Raw genomic sequence first — 19,984 nt, forward strand, 5'->3', positions numbered from 1 at the left:
GCAGTACCAGTTGATAGCCTTGATATTGTGGATATAGAATCATAGATCCAGTTCCTGCAATAGACAATATGAGTAGTCACAAGTAGATGCTACCCTCATCAAGCAAATCTCAACGGTTACCATAGGAATCATCTCAACAGGCACCAAAAGTTAAAAGACTTTTTTAAGAAAAAAAATGCACACGGAAAATCCGATTTGCTTATCAATCACAGAGCGAGAATATCCAAGAAGCATTACACCGATGCAGGTACGACTTACATCAGTTGGTTATTCAGTGCTGCAAAGCTGCCAACGTGGAAACTTACTGGTTACCACCGTTGTCTCAGTGTCAGAGACCTTTGTTAAAGTCCAAACCAAGGAACCATCTGCAAATGTTTATTTTTTACGTTCTCTCGATATGTGTTTGGGCTGCCCCTGCCAATACAAAAATGTGTGGATTTTCCATGCTAAATTGTATAATCGGAAAGTCAATTATGTGCATAAGCTGGGGAAAATGTTGGATTAGAAAGGGGCGGGTCTATGTCGAATCCTATTCAGTGGGTTGTGTGGAATTGATAAGGCAAATACTCTGCTTCTACACTGTAAGATTCTATTCACCACTAATTGGTGCTTGAGGCGCCTGATTGGATGACCAATTCTGCTGTCATCGAACTTCTGAAGTTTAACATTACCTAAGATGCTACGATGTAACTGTGATGGTGACAAAGCAACATATTTAAGCAACATATTTAAAATTGCTGATTTTCCGACGTGCCCATGTGAATGGTTATTATCGGAGGACGTTTCACGATATTGATGGATGCAATGAGGATGTCGTTAATTTACCCACAGACGTAAGCAATCTTTATAAAGGACACAACTAGATTAATCGATTTAATCAAATATCCCCAATGGGTAACACCTTTGGGCATGACCGGAAGAAATATCTTCACAAAGACTTATGATCTGTCATTTTGTTACGTATGAAAATTATCCACTACCTTTTTTTTGTTAATAATCATTCTTTTCGTCACTTTGCCCTTATTGAACAGACTGCATCCTGAAAGTTAAGCTGGGGCATAAACAATGTCCCTGGATAAGATAATCGTCATCATTATGATTTCGGACGTTATTGTCAATGGATTGATCATATCACTCAACTGTCATAAACCCAGTGACAAAGGAATTTTCAAGTTTATGTTTCAATGCCCAGGTACTGATTAATAAACATTTCTGCTGAATGTTAGCACCAATTCAACAATTTATTGCAGATTGGACATGAATTGTTCAGAAGGTGATTTGATAATCCACCATTAAAATTGCACACTATAATATTTAAGACAGCAAGACTGATTGTGTCTTTCTCCAGAACAATTATTCCGTGCTAAATTGTTCAAATGGTGAATGAGTGCCCAAATAAAAACATGAATTCGGATTATATCTCGCGTTAGGATTGTTTCTAATACTTGAATTGGAGCTTCGATACTCAATGGCGTGGTTAAAGGACAGTTGAAGAAATGGATAAATACGAAAATAATACTTGGAGCTCAAATATTACTTGCACACTGGAAAATAGAAAACCGTAAGTCAGGTTTGGCTTATTTCCGCATGGCTAAGGGCCAATAGCGGTGATTGGCAACGGGTATGGATAATAGCAGAGATTAAAATGGGAAAATAAAAGGAAAGGAAAGAATTATTGTAAAACATGGCTGGCAGTAGAAAATACGCTTGCAGGAACAATAGACTATATGGATAACAACAAAAGTAAACTTTCCAAGAAAATAGTAAATGTAGATTCGATAATTAAACTATTGAGGAATATAACGGGAATAATTACGAGTGGCACAGTGCATCAGCATTGCACAATACGGTCAGGTGTGTACAGAAATCCTGAAAGCGTAGGACTGATTGTGAAAACAGTTAACATAGAAGGAAAACAGGCTCTGTTGGAAACGTGAAAACATGCAATCGGAAATTGACGAGAAAGTAAATGATATGGTGTTTAATTAATGGCAGCGTTGCATTTAATCTGTACGACACAAACATGTTAAAATGCATTCTTTTGAGCTGTAAATTTCAGACTTTCTCCGAGCTGGACTTCGAGAGCTCTCTGTGGTACAAGCTTGAATAAATTTACCTTGTTGCAATCTCCACAGTCCTAAAGACACGATCTTTGCAAAATCCCATGTTAATGGGTCACGACATTTAAGATTGTGCTCGAGCATTATTCTGCTTCTGTTGATGGAATGCAAGAGCTGAGCACTTACTCTGTTGACTCTATATGTAAAGCGCTAAATGCGGTAAAATGAGCGCAGAGAAGAATGAAGGAACATTACAGAAAAAAGAAACAATTGTACAGGATTGTGTTGATCAAAAGGGACGTTTCAGAGACACCTTGGCATATCATGAGGGAAGGAAGCAGTAGAGCTGCTGATTAGGTTATCTCATACTTGTGGAGAAAGTGAGGTCTGCAGATGCTGGACATCAGAGCTGAAAATGTGTTGCTGGAACAGCGCAGCAGGTCAGGCAGCATCCAGGGATCCGGAGAATCGATGTTTCGAGCATAAGCCCTTCTTCAGGAATGAGGAAAGTGTGTCCAGCAGGCTAAGTTAAAAGGTAGGGTGGAGGGACTTGGGGGAGGGGCGTTGGAAATGCGATAGGTGGAAAGAGGTCAAGGTGAGGGTGATAGGTCAGAGTGTGGTGGGGCGGAGAGGTCAGGAAGAAGATTGCAGGTTAAGAAGGCGGTGCTAATTTTAAGGGATTTGACTGAGACAAGGTGGGGGGAGGGGTAATGAGGAAACTGGTGAAATCCGAGTTCATCCCTTGTGGTTGGAGGGTTCCTAGGCGGAAGATGAGGCGCTCTTCCTCCAAACGTCGTGTTGTTGTGGTCTGGCGATGGAGGAGTCCAAAGACCTGCATATCCTTGGTGGAGTGGGAGGGGGAGTTAAAGTGTTGAGCCACAGGGTGGTTGGGTTGGCTGGTCCGGGTGTCCCAGAGGTGTTCTCTGAAACGCTCCGCACGTAGGCGGCCTGTCTCCCCAATATAGAGGAGGCCACATCGGGTGCAGCGGATGCAATAGATGATGTGTGTGGACGTGCAGGTGAATGTGTGGTGGATATGGAAGTTTCCTTTGGGGCCTTGGAGGGAAGTGAGGGAGGAGGTGTGGGCGCAAGTCTTGCACCTCCTGCAGTTGCAGGTGAAGGTGCCGGGAGTGGAGCTTGGGTTGGTGGGGGGTGCGGATCTGACGAGGGAGTCACGGAGGGAGTGGTCTTTACGGAACGCTGATAGGGGAGGGGAGGGAAATATATCCTTGGTGGTGTGGTCCGTTTGGAGGTGCGGGAAATGACGGTGGATGATACGCTGTACATGGAGTTTGGTGGGGTGGTAGGTGAGGACCAGTGGGGTTCTGTCCTGGTGGCGGTTGAGGGGGCGGGGTCAAGGGCGGAGGAGCGGGACGTGGAAGAGATGCGGTTGAGGGCATCGTCGACTCACGTCGGGGGGGAAATTGCGGTCCTTGAAGAAAGAGGCCATCTGCGTTGTACGTTTTTGGAACTGGTCCTCCTGCATGATCTACTCATACTTGTTGGCATTTATGGTGGATGACATAGGGGAAATGGAGAGTTCTGTAAAAATAGAATCGGCCTAAGAGGAATCACAATGACTTGATTCACCAAGTGTAAAACACAAATTTGATTTAATTTTAATTTTACCAAATAGGTAATTGCACTAATGCTGTTTATGCACGTCAGAAGAAACACATCTCAGATGGTATGCTTTGGAGATCGATGTTTACAGCATCCAAAACCTAACCTTCACAATCACTCAGTGGATTCCGTTGTTGTTTAATCCAACCACATGAATCACAACTTCCCTTTTCATACAACTTGCTGGCACATGATCACTCTGCATTATTGAGTGCTTGCGTTTACAATGACTTGGTATCATTTCGAAAATTTAATCCTATAGATGCAAATTTGAATTAAAAATTTAATCCGTAATGTCAACGATTTTACTGCAGCAGCGTATTATAACGTATCTCTAAAGGAAGCAATGTTTCTGATTGATTCCTTGGTGCAACGGGCAAATCCTTCAACTGTATTTCTTCATGAATAGATGACCGAGTAAATATCTTTCTTCACTCTGACAAGATGAACAGATTCTCTCCAGTGTGAAGTTGCTGGCGCCTATACGGGTTGGATGACCAAGTGAATACAGACCCAGAGCAGGAAGTAGCTGGCTTGCTCCCCTGGCTTGTTGAGAATGTTTGAGTGTTGGCGTTGTGCCATGAGGTTGCACATCATGTTGAAGTATGATCCCGCTGCTTCTCAGGGAAAGAATGAAGTGAAATTGTGTCTTGTAGACACTATGCAAACAGTTCAATGACATATCGTGAGCACTGAAAGGGCATGACCGGAAATAGAAGCAAATCTAAACAATGGTGCAGTACCACAACCACGGTAAAAGGAATTTCAGAGACAACAGGACAAAACGGGAGGAAAGGAAGCGTCAGAGATAGCTGGCCAGATTGTTTCACTCTTCATCGCAAAGTCCCTCTATGAGTCCCTGACATTTGTTGGAGGTAAGGATGGAGGATATAGGTACATACAGAGACGTTGAAAAATCTGCATTGCAGAGATTTGATGGAAACTGTATGCATCATCTATTTTAGATAAAATTGAATTTTTAAAGCTGGAAAAGATAACCAGACGAAAGACATTTACAGACATTACCAGAAACAGGTCTCAGTAAGTTTATTGTGGAAAAAGATGTCAACTGCATCAAAATGCTATGCTTATAAACAGAAAGCTACCGAATTCTTGTTCATTCAATGTTGAAGAAACAGATAATCCTTGTTAATACACTGTGCAGGCAGACAGTTTCTATCAGGTGAGAACTTGAACATGTGCAACGACTTTCCAAAACCGAGTCCACCAGAGACACAATTACATTTAATTTCTAGAATAAGAACACTTTCGATATAGCATGATTTAAGAACATCTTTGCAAGCATCCAAAGATCAATGTGCATTGATTGGGGTGAGCAAGAGAAAGCATAAACATGTAGCTGTGGTTATTTGTAAACTTTCTGGTGTCTCAGTGGCTGGAGTGACTGAGTAAACTTCTTTCCTCACATGGAGTAAGCGAATGGTATTTTTCTGATGTGAATTGGCTGTTGTGTTTGAAGTTTCAATGTCTGAGAGAGCTCCCTGCCCACAATCAGGAGAAGTCAAGGGCCTATCCCCAGTATGACTGCGATGGTGAGTTTCTTGCTTGGATGGGTAAAGAAGTAACTTTCCTGGATTCCCACATTTCAATGGTTTCACAAAAGTGTGAGTGTTTGGACATTTCAGATGAATTATTCCAAAACCTGCCAGATGCAGATCAAGGGCTTCCCTTCCTTGTGTGCGATCCTTTCGCCTTCAATGTACAAAACCCTAGTCAGCATGATTGTGATAAAGAGTGACTGTAAGATGCAGATGTGGTTTCATTTTGAATTGTCTAACTATAATTCGTCCTTTCAAAACATAAAATGAGCATAGCAGTGAGGGAAAAAAACATGAACGTTCACGCTTTATAAAATACAAAAAACCAGTTGATCATTTGTAAACTGATACTTGGGAGAAAAAAGGCAACGTCATGCCACAATACATTTCATTAAATCTCTGCAATGCAAACAGAGGCCAGTTGGGCCGTCGAATATTCACTGACCCTCTGATGATTATCCCACACAAACCCAGCACACCCACCACACTCTGCCCATAACTCGACAGTTAGCAAGGTCGATCTGCCGACTCTGACCATCTTTGGACTGTGTGATGACACCAGGGAAACCCACACAGATATGGAGAAAAAGAAACTCCACACAGTCAAGCATGAACCCAACACTAGAATTAAATACAGTTTCGTGGTACTGCATGTAGCTGTGATGACCACTGTGCGACATTCCTCACCATGTTAACTCAAAATGGATTAAAAGGCTCAGTAGAAATAAATGTTATAAAAACATTAAAATTGTAATTGTAAAAGACTCCTTAAACCTCTCTGACTTCCTCCTGTTTTCACGATCAATTAACTGGCATGTTTAACAATACTGTTTCGCATTGGCTTTATGTTCCTCAAGAATAAATTTTCATATGCCTGAAAGTACAAGTTGGGTTTCAACTATATCCAGAATGCGACTTAAATGCCCACTAGTTATTGCAAACATACATACATAAAAGTTCGTTTATAATTACAGTCTAACAATTGTCAGAAAGTCAACATCATGTGATCGCCTTCAGCACTTGCATGGCAGTGGTTCACGTGGCTCATTCTCAAAGGCTCGACAGACATCTCAGAAGCGAAGTCTTCTTCTCCAACTTTGCCTATATATGAGATTAAGGCTTTATTCAGAATGAAACCTTCAGTGCAATAGGATGAAACAATTCGATAAAAATAAATGTTATAAAAACAGCCTAATCAACACTGACTAGGCAGTGACCATTAGAAATTCCCATGTACCTCATAATTTCATTCACTCGACAATCACGAATTAAAAATCACTGGATCCCTCTGCATTCAAAGTCCTCCGGATTTAAACACAGCAGCTTCTCGGTCATTTTCACTCCAGAGAAAACTGCTGCACAAAGAAACAACCTAACAAGCAGCCGTCACCACCATCAGAATCTAAGAAGCACTCAGCCATGTTCTGGGACTGACAGATGCAGGAAGGATATGGAGAAGTGATATCATCAGACAATTACAACGATTACATACAGACACAGATTGCTCGGGGGCACAGTTCTATCAAGCAGACAGCAACATGGAACCATGGAAACAACCACAAGCAGGAGGAGGAGCACGGACAGAGCCGGACTTGATATTACTCCCACAACTGTCATCCAGAGCTTCTGAGTTTATCGAGTTCACTGAGGTATCGACAAACTCACAGCTTGGTCAACCTTGATCCATACCAACCAAGTTGCGACATCATCCAATAAGGGTCTATGTGGAACCAGCTGGTGGGAGGTGAGTGATTTTCAGCCTTGTGCCATGTCTCAAATAGTTACTCCATTCCCTCACCTATTTTCCTGTAAACACAGAATGTGAGTGGCTGTTGGGTTTTGCTTTGCATCACTAATCTGTGTAGGTAGAGTGCAGATAGCGAATTTTCTAGCAGTAGACAGTCTCTGCCTTTAGCCAGGTGGTCCCTTCCCGGTAATTCTGACATTCTGCCGTTGTCCCTGGATGTCTATTTATCGCAGTAGTTCTTTTAATCTTTCCTCCTTACCGCAGAAACATTAATAAGCCACTTAGCACGTTCTACGATTCCACCGGATCATGGACAATAATCAAACTCAATTCAATATTCCTCTTCTCTCTCCATATCCTTTGATCAGTTCAGTCTAAATCTTACTGAGAAACAATCTTTTTTTTAGTCAACTGTTTACTGTGATAGAGAAGTTCAAAGCTCCCAGTGTCATGGTCAAAACAAAATCTTCTTTTTCACCTTTCTTCTATCACGCCGTTTGATCATAGCTTAAAATGCTCTTGACCATGAAGATATTGTGTTCGTGTGAATAGTTTGAGAAGGGGGAAACTGTATTTAATCCGGTGGACACCCGAACGTCAAAGAAACCCACGGAGGTGAAATCCACAGAGACGTCCCGAGAGAGATAGAGGGGGAGAGAGGGAGAGGACACAGGGGAGTCAAATTCCCAGAAGGTGTTGCTGGAACCAAACAACTGGTGTGTATTTTCTCAAAAGCATCGTACTGATTGGAGACAAAATAACAGATATCAGAAAATGTTGAAAGATGATGGGAAATTTCTTATTTGCTTTTGAGCAGTAACTCATCAGAAACTGCTTTCGAAAATACAATTATTAAGATCGGCAGAATGCACAGCTATCCACGGAAAACCCTAAGGGTTGACTTAATAACTCGGCTATGACATTGGCAGCGAGATAATCTCATCTCACTTCGAATCATTTTTCATCTGTTGGTATTTTGTAAGTTTCTCGCTGATTGTGTATGCTTTGCCTAGAGGATTGCTAACATTCCGTCCACATTTAACACGTTTGTTAACTCTACTTCTCCATAAGCATTTTCTTCGATTTGGTAAAGTGAGCCATTTCTTTGTAAACTTCTTCAGTTCATTCACCGATAATTCTCTTTGTTTACTTGCAACTCTCGCCTTGATCGCAACCTGAACCATTCAGCTTCAGGACATGGATAAATTCAGAGTACACAGGAGAAAGAAAAAAGCGCTTCGGCCAATCGAGTGTGAACCGGTTAAAACAAAACAACCAAACTGCTTTAAAAACGTTTCCAGCATTTGGCACATTGCCTTGAATACCTCGGTATCACATGTAAATACCGAAACGCTTCTCAAATGTTGCATTGATTTCTTCATCTACAACAAATACAAAAGGTGCGCTCCAGATTCCCATCGCTCTCCAGAATAAAAACATGAATGTATTCCAAATCTTCTACCCTTTACTTCAACCAGGCCCCTGGACATTCATGAGGAAAAAATCATTCTGAGTCTCCTGTCTATGTCTGTCATCATTTATGCGTCTCAATCATGTCCCCGCAGTCTGATTTGTGCCAAAGAAAGTAAGCCCAATTTGTGAGGGCGGTGTACTTCCTTGATGATGGAGAGAAACCAGCCTCTCCTCCGCTGGAAATTCTGGGGAGAATGATCGAAAATTATCACTAAAATCTTAACCGTTTTCTGTGCATTCAAACCAGCGCGGTTTCTGGCAGTGAACCCACAGCCTGCAGTCTTGAATTGGGATTGGGAGAAAGTGGAAGGTGAGGTGGAGCGATATACTATAAGTCCCACAGCTTCAAATAATCCATTTCCATGTTCTAGATCAGTGCAGGGAGTTCAGAAACACAAACCTACCCAACTCCAGTGAAACATGCATTGGAATTCATCCATTGTAAATAGCTCTTCCCGCTATGATATCTTCCTGGACCTGTCACAACTCATTTTCCTCCTAGTTCACACAACAACTTTCCAGCTTGTAGATTCCTGGCCGTAATTCACTGCTAACCAGGTGTGCGACAGTCCAAAACGAGGAACTCACAGAACCTTATCTGTTGTATCGATAATCTAATCCAAACATGTTTCTTTATGCCATTATCTTTTCCCAGAGTTTCTCACGTTCAGCCGTTGTCTCTAGCTTCCAGTTTAATAAAGCAATTTTATCTTCATTCCACTGGCGATCCTGTGTGTGTGTGTGTGTGTGTGTGTGTGTGTGTCTGTGTGCGTGCGTGTGTGTGTTTGCGTGTGTGTGTGTATCGCTGTGTGTGTGTGTGTGCGTCTGTGTGCGTGTGTGTGTGTGTGTATCTGTGTGCGTGTGTGTGTGTGTATCTGTGTGTCTGTGTGTATCACATTTCGAAGACTGGAAACATCGGCAGCGCTTTTTATTCTACAGGACAAATACACGATCTGAACATTATCAAATAATTCAATTGACATTTCGGTGTATGTTTTAATGTTTCCACGCAAACTGTTAATTTTTTTCGAGCCCCTTCTCATTTGGGTGTTGAGAAACAATACTGTACCCAAACAGAAGAGATCAGAGGATAATTCTACAACTTACCAACAGATGGTGAGTAGCCACTTTAAAGTGATTATAAATAGCTTCTTACGAACTTCTGCGGAGAAAATTAAACGGTAACAACGAATTCAGCAAATACTCCGATGCAGTTGATATTTGCTGCACTTATGTTTCCTGTTAACATACCCAACAATTATAGTCCTGGATATAATGCTACTTCTAATATATGAGATAATCGTAGGAGAAGTTTCTCAACATTTTTTAAAGAATAATTTTAGCATTGATCAGGAGCAAACGTCCTGTTGTGGTAAAGAGTATAACAAAGCATTGAGAAGATGTGTGATACAGTTTATTTTCACTGCGTACTTCACTGTGATATGACAGAATTGGATCACAATGCTGTGCACAACAAAATTCTCATGTTAAGCACGCTATTCAAAACGATGAAAATGACCAGGAAAGAAAAGACAACGTAAGGAGCAAAAACAGATATTCTTCAAAATGCTGAGCAGGTCTGGCAGTGTCTGTGCACAGAATCAAAGTTAACATTTTGGATCGAGTTACCCTTCCAAAGAAATGGATCATTTGTGATTTGTCTTCACTGATGCTGCCAGAATTTCTGTGCTTTTCCAGCAATTTTTGTTTTTTTTCTTGATTTACAGTATTCGCAGTTCTTTCTGGATTGAAAATAAAATACACATGGCATAAGCAAAACAATGGGTAGACGTAATACGTGATTATTCGAGGCGTTTTTTGTCCTAACCTTACATTCCATGTTAATCTTAAAATTGCTAGAGACGTGTAAAAGTATTGCAATTGTATTTCTCAGTAGAATGGCTTGCAGAGGAGAAAGTCTTGCCCTTATTCCCTCTTCGGCTCGTCACCATCATTCATTTATTTTCTTTCAAAAGCTGATTAAAGTTAATTACATACATGATTTATACTTAAATCTCATCCACTATATTGACAAAGTGTGTTTCAATGTGATAACAGATTGCATAGTAAATATTATTAATAGAAGATCTATTTTGTTTTAATTGGTGAAGGCTCACTTTTGCACTTTATTGCAGTACAAGTTTAACTGTGTTCAGGACTGTCCAAATGAAATGTTTAAAAAAGTTACATAACTGATGATTATGATTTTTCATTTGCAATTTCAATACCTTATTCAGTTGAATCTCTGTGAAAGATAAACCGAAGAGTAATCTTTTAAACATTTAACGATATCCAGTATTCCATCTATAATTGTATTTCCATCAACGAAAATGTTTTATTGTCTCTGGGTCATGAACGTTTCAGATAACGGTGATTTTCTGACTGTTCTGTACAGAGCCCACAGGACGTAAAACTGTGATACCATGGGCTACTCAGAAAAACGGAGTAGGGCAATGGTAAATTCACGTTAAAGGCCTGTGATATGACTGCCTCAGCATCAAGTCAATTCCACAGAGAGGCTGCATTTACGATCTCGTCTATCACTAAGTTGATTTTCAAGTCACATCAGTTACGTTGTTCCAGTCAGTTTTCCATTCGGACTGTTGTGCAAATATATTTTCATTCCGAATGAATTGGAAAAGCTGGTCTCACCTTTTCTTTCATTCATTCAGAGAAAGTGTGCTGCGGTGGCTCAGCTAATATGTATTGACATTTTGTCATTGTGCAGATAAAGGTGCTGCTATGCTTCCTTCTTGAACTGCTGAGTAAATATTCTGTGGATGGACTTGCAATTTCATGAAAGAGGATGTTTTCAGACGTTCAGCCTGAAATGATGAAGGAATGGCGATATAATTACAAGTTTGTGCATGTTGAAGCGGACATTGGAGTAGTAATGCTCCGATATTTCTTCTGTCATTTTCCTTCTAGTTTCTATGGTTATCGATTGAGTGCAAGTGGTAGAAAACATATGGCGAAGCTTTGTACTGCATTTGATGTTGGTACACACAGCTGCGAAATTTTTAGTGATTGTGAATTGGATGCTCAACAGGCATTTTACATTGTTGGGTATGGTATTGACATTCTTGTGTTTTGTTTGATATAGTTCAGTTTAATTTCGGTCAACAGCAACGTCCAGTAGTGTGCTTAACATTTCATTATTAAATGTAGCTCGCTAACTGAAACCACATATCGAATAAGGCAAACATTCTGAAGGAAATCTTGCGGAGCAGAATTAAAAGTGGACACGTGCATCTGCAAACAGTCACTGAACCTACATTTGACGTTTTCATTCAGTTTTGACAAGAACAATATGCATGATAACATATGAACAAGCTATTTCATTTATGTATCAACATTCAGTACACAATGTCAAATATACATAATTTAGTTACGCATTTGTAATGACAGGTCATGCACACCAAAATTAGCAAAGTTAAATAGGATCTTGTCAAGTCCTATTATAAGTCAGCAAAGGCACAGTTCAAGAATCAATTCAATGTTGTCATTCTGAAGTGACAGTCCTGCGATGAGCGAATCAAACCGAAACCTATCAAAGGTGAGAATAATTGTGAAGAACTGAACTGGCTCACACTGGATTTTAACATGACAAACAGAGCTGGAATAATAAACATTAAATATAAATTCACTGAAATATACACACACTCTAATCTGGAACGAGTCAAACATCCGCTATTTTTGAACAGTCTGCTCAGATTTATAACAAAACAATTTGAAAACCTTTCGAGTTTGGACCCAGACTGGGATATTTATTTCGACAGTGTCATGAGGAATTCAGTTCTTCAACAGCGATACAATCAACAACTCTCAAATTCTCAGGCCTTAACAGCTCCTTGGTGCCATTCTGTCCATGATAAAATCAGTACTGACTGAACTGTAACTTCTGTGCCTCATCCAAAGTTTCTGACCGCAAAGTCCATTCTGCCTAAGAAAGGTTTTGGCAAGCATATTTCGTAAAAAGAAACTGTGCAGATGAAACGTAATAATACAAAACTGAAAATTCACCTGTCGCAGGCTGGCGGAATACAATCCAATCCTGGTGGCATTAAACTGGTGTCCTGACTTGACACAAAACTAGGTGTCCTGACTTGACACAAACTGGGAGTCAAATGCTTACACTCTATTAAGATAAGCTGATATGGACATAAAAAAGAAAGTGAGTACTGCTTGATGCTGGATCAGAGTGTGATGATGGAAAAACACAGCAGGTCAGGCAGCTTCCGAGGAGGAACAGAATCGACGTTCCATTCAATAACATATTCAAAGTAAAACGAATTCTTCCGAACAGTGGTTGTTTGAAAGTAAGGCATTAACCTGAGGAAATCTCAAAGAAATGCAGTCTTGTCGAACTGATCCTTCGATACCAAGTCTAATCGTCTGACTCTATCTTATGCACATAGACGTCCAGATGTTGTTATTAAAAAAACACATTACTTTCACAGATTTGACATGCAATCAATTGTAACAGATGAATTTCTGGAGCTGTATCAATCCTGTTTTCACAACTGGATTGTTCACAGTGAACTGAATCGTGAACTGAGAACAATTAATGCTGAAATAAAAATCTTACAAACAAAACGCCTGGTGGTTTAAACGCATTTTCACCATTACTACATTACATTTATTTTCTTAAAAAGTAATACATGTTACTGAGGTACGTATTTGGCATCATTGAGCCGTCCTAGCATATTCCGCTTCCAAAAGCAATTTAACAACAAAATTCATTGTGTAAAGAAAAAATGGAAGTGGTAAAGGTTTTGTTAATGAATGCAAGTCAATAATTGATTTCTAGTAATCTGAAAGGAGACTGATATTATGTATAATTATGTCAATCTTTGCGTGCCAAGTTGCTAAAAGTTAAGATTAAAATATTGTATCAGTAAGTCAGCGACGTGTGTTTTGCTGTTGTCTATGCGTTTCGCTTTTCAGAAAACTCTCTGTTGTATTTTATAAGTAAACATCTCTACACAATTAATAGCATTTCCTGGTTCTGTACAATAAAATTGCTATTTGATACAACAACAGGACAGACCGGATATGAATGTACATGTCACATCTTCACAACCTGCCTCCCATCAGAATTGTATTCCTGCCTCATGCTCTGTCAGAAACATTGTTGTATCCATTCAGGTCCACAGAAGTCTAATAACCCAGTCCAATGAGGAGAATCAGAGAAGCAGACAAAATCCAAAGTTTTAAACTTTGCCATTTCGACAAATTTATTTCTTTCGTGTATTGATTATTTCTGGAGTGCTTCCTGTCTGTCCGAAATACGAATATTAGTTATTTCTCAGGATTAGATCTGAAGCAATCAAATGTTATATTAGGGGAAGCCAGATTTATGCTTCTGCTTTGGAGTTCTCGGATCAACCCTTTTGTTTATGCAGGGATCCAAATTATATTCAGGTAGGAAATTCGAAATGAACTTAAATACCAATTTGCCTAATTGTGAAAGGAAGTAAATTATTAGCATGTTAAATACAAACAAGACCTTACTCTATTCATCATTTCATTCTCATTGTCTCCTTGTTACGTACCCTCATCCCTCAATTGGCAATTGCTGATGCGGAAAAAAAAGTTTTCCAAACTAATTTACGACGGAGAAGGACAATACACCCTGCGATCTTGTGTAAGGTACTTGATGAGAAGATTGGCTTGAACAGAAAGCACCAACCCATCATTGTTCTGATAAAGTCTTCAGCATAGCAATGAGAGAAGATGCTCCAAGCAATGGAAATTCATTTCCTTCATGTTTCTTTGTTACGTTTACATAGTCAGATAGGGCCGTTTGAAAGATTTTGCCAGGGCACTTTTCACTCCCATTATCCTCCTCACCATTTCCTGAGTCATTCCAACATGAATCGGGTTTCCCTTGCTGTTGACTTCAACATGGATGGATTTTGACTGCCATCCAAATGTGAAGCCATATAGAAATTATGACAAATGTGAAACAAGTAAATATTTAATAGATATCAGATGTCAAACTAACATTAATAACCAATATGAATACACAATCCTGAGAAGGGAGGGATGGAATGACAAGAAGAGAACGGTGAGCCAAAGAGCATCAAAATGCTCTTTCGAGCCACCTCGCAAAGATAGGAACAATTTTTATAAGCAATGTATTTGAGAATTTAGAATCACCATCATGATTTCGTTCAGGAAAAACGTTGCCGAATGGGCTGATGCTTCTTAAAGTGGCAGTGTAGACTATGGATGAATGGGTGGCCATGCATCTTTGTTTGTGTTGCAAAGGGGGGAAAGCCCGAAAGATACATTTTCGCGTCATTTTGTATTAAACACAGAAAATCTCTTCCATCTCACCTTATCTAAAGTTGTTCTCAAACATTAATCTACTTAAGGACCAAAGTGGATATCTATGTATCGGACCGCAGCAGATGGGCACATTCTCAGTGAATATTTTTCCTCTGTGTTTACTGTTCAGAAAGACTTGATAATTTGGCAAAGTTATTGGTGAGGTCTGAGGAACAGCCCATATCACAATTGAGGAGGTATTCGATATGTTATAATGTATGACGGTGAATACATTTCCAGGTAATGACCATATATGTCCAACAACACTGTAAGAGGTAATAGCAGAAATTGTGGTGTCTCTGGCTAACATTTATGTATTATTGGTAGCCATGGGCCAGGTCCGAGAAGACTGGAAGGTAGTGAATGTTGTGCTTTCATTCGAGAAGGCACGGGAACAAAAACCTTGAGTGCTACATACCAGTAAGTTTAACATTTGTGGGAGGTAAGTTACATGAGAAGATCCTGGGAGACAAGATATAAATGCATTTGGAAGGACGGGTATTTGATTCGGAGTTGTCATCATGGCTTTGTGCGGGGGAGATGATGCCTCACAGTTTTGTTAGAGTTCTTTGATGAAATGACCAGGAATGTAAACGAGGGCAGGGTGTAGAAGTAGTCTCGATGGATTTCAGTAAGACCGTTGATAAAGCTCCAGACGGTAAGCTGCTCTGCAAGGTTAGACCGCATGAATCCATGGCGAGTTGACAAATTGAATATACATTTAGCGTCATCGTCGGAAGCAAAGTTTAATAGTGGAAGGATACTTCTTGGGCTGGAGACCTGTGAATGATGGAGTTTGTCATGTTAGGGTGCCATAGCCATTACTGTTTACTATCTCGATCAGTGACTTAGATGAGAATGAACAAGACACGATTTGCAAATTGGCAGATGAGATTCAATTCAGGTATAGAAGACAGCGAGAAAACCTTTCATGAACTGCAACAGGATCTTGGTCAGCTTGCGAAATCGGCCAAGAGAAGGCAACTTAAATCCATTGACGTGAGGTCTTGGGTTTTAGACAGTCAAATCAAGAAGGAATTTCTTCATGAATGGTCGGGCCTTCATGAATGGTTGGGCCTTAATGAATGTTGTGGAAAAGAGGGATCTTGGAGTTCAGGTGTACAGTTCTCTGGAAGTAAAATCCGACCTCGACAGGACAGTGAAGAAGACGTTTGCAGCACTGGCCTTGATCAGTCAGATCATTGTGTGTCAACGTTGTGAAATCATTTTGTAGTTGTACACTACCTTAGTGAGGACGCACTTGGAGTTTTGTATTTGAAATAAGTCACCTTGGTAGAGAAAGGATGTTATTAAACTGGAAAGAGTACAGTAAATATTTACAAGGATGTCGCCGCGGTTCAAACGGCTTGAGTTAGAGGAAGAGGTTGGACAAGCTGCGAATTTTACTTAGAGCGGAGATGACTGACTTATAGAATTGCATAAAATCATGACTGGTATGGATAGGTGAATGCACTCAGTCTTTTCCCAGGGTTGGCATCCGTTTAAGGTTAAAGGGGAAATAAATAAATGGGAATTTGAGCGGAAACGTTTTTACATAGAGAGTGTTCTGCATTTGCAATGAGCCAGCCTAAGTGTTTGAGGTGAGTACATCAACAACACGTAAAGCAAATTTGGAGAAATACATGCATACAAAACGTTTAGAAGGATATGGACAAAGCTCAGGGAAATGGGGTTAGCATGGAAGAGCATATTGGTCTGCATAGACCAGTTTGTGCTGAAAGGCCCTTCTCCATGCTGCAGAACTCGATGACTCTCTATGACTCTATCACTTTACTGGAGTCTATTATTCCATCACATAGTTCTTAACCTTGTACATTTTGGCATTTTAACGCATTACCTCATTGCTGCTTTCATTTTGCACAGTATTTTGCCCCTATCGTTTCAGATATACAATACATGCTGGATGAAAAAAAAATCCTGAATCGCCTAAAAGTTCCTGCCTTTTGGCTAAGTAATATGCCCCTGTTATTCATGTCTGTAATAAAGAAATTGTTAAATCCCATCTAAACTATCTTCTCCCCTCCTATTTTTGTGCAGACTATTCAAATACTCCTAAGTTTTTCGGGCTCTGAGGGAAGCAACTCCAGCCTAAACAATTCATTTTGTCATGGTAATGCCCATTTTTGCAGTCTGAGTGCATTGTCCTGGCTTTTAAGGATTTCCTCCTTGTTTACCACAACGATTTTAGTTCCATTACCAAACCTCCTGCATTAGTGTCTAAGTCAATGACGTATGCATCATTTAACAAGAGATATAACATCGACCTCTGCGGTACACATCGGGACAAGAAGTTCCAGTTATTGAAAAAAAAAATCCCATTGTTCTCTGTTGCCTGCTACGAAGGCAATTTTGCACCCAGGTTAAAATGATGCCCTCGATCTGATTGAACTTTATTTTTGCTTCACCCGAAGTGTCCTCCAAGAAAGGTTGCACAAGTCATCACAACAACCGGATCTATTCTTTCAACTGAATGGATGTCACGAACTCATTTGATTAGCTTCTTTGAAAACATGTTCAAAGGTATCAGATATCAGTGCCTTTTTAAACGGATATTAAATCTGTCTCTCTGTCCCTTTTGCCAGAAGCTTGAATGCATCTAATGTTCGAATCAATGGTTTACAATTTATAGTTCTCTGATTCATCCGTATCGCCCTGCTTGAATAAACAGACCACAATTGTTCTTTTCCAGCCAAGTAGAATTTCACGACTGCTGAGAGAGCATTTGGAAAACAATCAAAGAATCACACCAAGTATCCTGACCAATTCTAGGGTCCATATCCGATAGTGCACTGCTTCCCGTGTCTTGGTATCATGAATGTCTCGAATCGCATGTACACGGTTCTGAAGGGAGAGAGTGAACAGCTACAGGAGGTGGTGCATATCGTTCTCAATGGAATAACAATGAAAATTGATGAGGACGTATAAAATGGATATATAGAGTAAGGTTGAAAGCTAAAAGGCAGAGCAAGCAGAATAGTGATCTCAGGACTGCAACAGGGGCCACGGGCTAGTGAAGTGAGGAACAGAGAGTGAGTGCAGGTAAACATTCTGCAGAGCTGTTGGAGGAGGGAAACCGTCAGGTATGTGAACCATTGGGATTCATACTGGAGAGTTTGGAACTTGGAATATGAAGAAAAGTTGCAGCTCAACTGAAGCGTTAACACTTTCCTCGGAGGTCGATTTGCTAGAGGTCTTTGGAAGGAGTTAAATTAATTTGGAAGATGATGGGAAGCGAAACTACATTTCCCAGGTTGGGTGGGTGGCAAATAGGCAGATACAAAATTCAGAAAACTGTGAGGAATGATGTACAGTGGAATGAGAAATGTTGAGCCAGTGTAATTGGTTTAGCTTTGCCTATTTTAATGCCAGAAGTGACAGGAATGAGGTCGATGAATTAGAGCATCGTTCTATATTTGTGTTATGATGTTGAGATCATCACTAAAACTTGGTAATCAGAGGGGCAGGAATATTTGTTGGGTGTTTCAGGGTTTAGTTGTTGCAAAATGATTAGTGGAGGAGCCAAAAGAGGTGGGGGTGTGGCGGAGGGGCGGGGGAGCATTGGTAATCAGGGAGTGTACCACAAATTCAAAAGGGGAGATGACGAGGATGGTTTTTCTGCAGGGTCAGTAAGGTTAAAATTCAGAAGCAGGAAAGGAGCAGTCACCTTATGGGGGATTTTCTATAGATCCTCCAATAAAAACAAAGACACGGAGGAACGGATCGGCAGACTGATTTTCGAAAAGTACAGAACTGATAGGGTTGTTGTCATGGGTGACCTCAACTTCCTCAATATTGAAAACTCCTTAGTTCAAATAATTTAGAAGAAGTAGATTTTGTCAAGTGTATGCAGGAATAATTCGCGACTCAATATGTATATGGGAGGCCATATTTGATTTAGTGCTTGGCAACGATCCACGTTACCCCTTAAATCTCGCAGTGTCAAGCATTTCGGTGACAGTGATTACAACACCCTGACCTTGACGACAGCCATGGCGAAGAATAGGAGATATGTTCAATACTTTAACTGGGGGAGGGAGAAAATCAATACCAATACCTGAAACATATATTGGGAACAAATATCCACCAAAAAAACACACTACTGGACTGTGCAGTTTTTATTTTTTCCGGAACAATTGTCCGAATTTTGGTTACATTTGTTCCACTGAGGCAAGAAAGCGACACCACAGTGAATGAACCTCGGAAGACAGGACATGTGGAAATTGTCGTCAAAAGGAAAAAGGATGATTCCTTAAATTTTGATGAAGCAAGGATCAGACAGGGTTCTAGAGGTCCACAAGGTAGCCAGGAAGGAACTGTAGAATGGACACAGGAGACGTAGAAATCGGCATGGAAAAGCATTGGATGGTAGGGTTAAGAAAAACCTCAAAACCTTATTTACTATTGTGGGGAAAACGATGATAACAAGATGAGGGTACAGCCGATCAAATATGGTGTAGGCAGATTGCGACTTGAGGAAGTAGAGTTAGGGTCGGTCCCGATGGAACAAATTGTTTCAGTACTCACTAGTGAGAGGGACGTTATCGTTTCCGAGGACAGCATGTTCATATTTGGTTGAGATGATGTGGAGTATTCGTGGGTGTAGTTGAGGAACAACAACGGCAAAAAATACAGAATGGGAATTAAGTACAGACCTCAGAACTGTGATCAGGATCAGGTGTGCAAGAGGGACTGGGAAATATATAGTGCATGTTAGAAAGGAAAGTTCAAAGTTCGTGAGAATATTTGTAGCTCGGGTGCTCGTTGTTGTGGTTCTGTTCGCCGCGCTGGGAATTTGTGTTGCAGACGTTTCGTCCCCTGTCTCGGTGACACCGTCAGTGCTTGGGAGCCTCCTGTGAAGCGCTTCTGTGATCTTTCCTCTGGCATTTATAGTGGTTTGAATCTGCCGCTTCCGGTTGTCAGTTCCAGCTGTCCGTTGCAGTGGTCGGTATATTGGGTCCAGGTCGATGTGCTTATTGATTGAATCTGTGGATGAGTGCCATGCCTCGAGGAATTCCCTGGTTATTCTCTGTTTGGCTTGTCCTATAATAGTAGTGTTGTCCCAGTCTAACTCATGTTGCTTGTCATCTGGGTGTGTGGCCACTAAGTAGCCATACTTAGTATACTAGAAATAATTGTAAAAGTGTCTTTCAACACATAATAAACAAACA

Source organism: Chiloscyllium plagiosum, unplaced genomic scaffold (genome assembly GCF_037043375.1).
Source record: "Chiloscyllium plagiosum isolate Xiang-an unplaced genomic scaffold, Cpla_swu_hap1 HiC_scaffold_20, whole genome shotgun sequence".
Classification (NCBI taxonomy): Eukaryota; Metazoa; Chordata; class Chondrichthyes; order Orectolobiformes; family Hemiscylliidae; genus Chiloscyllium; species Chiloscyllium plagiosum.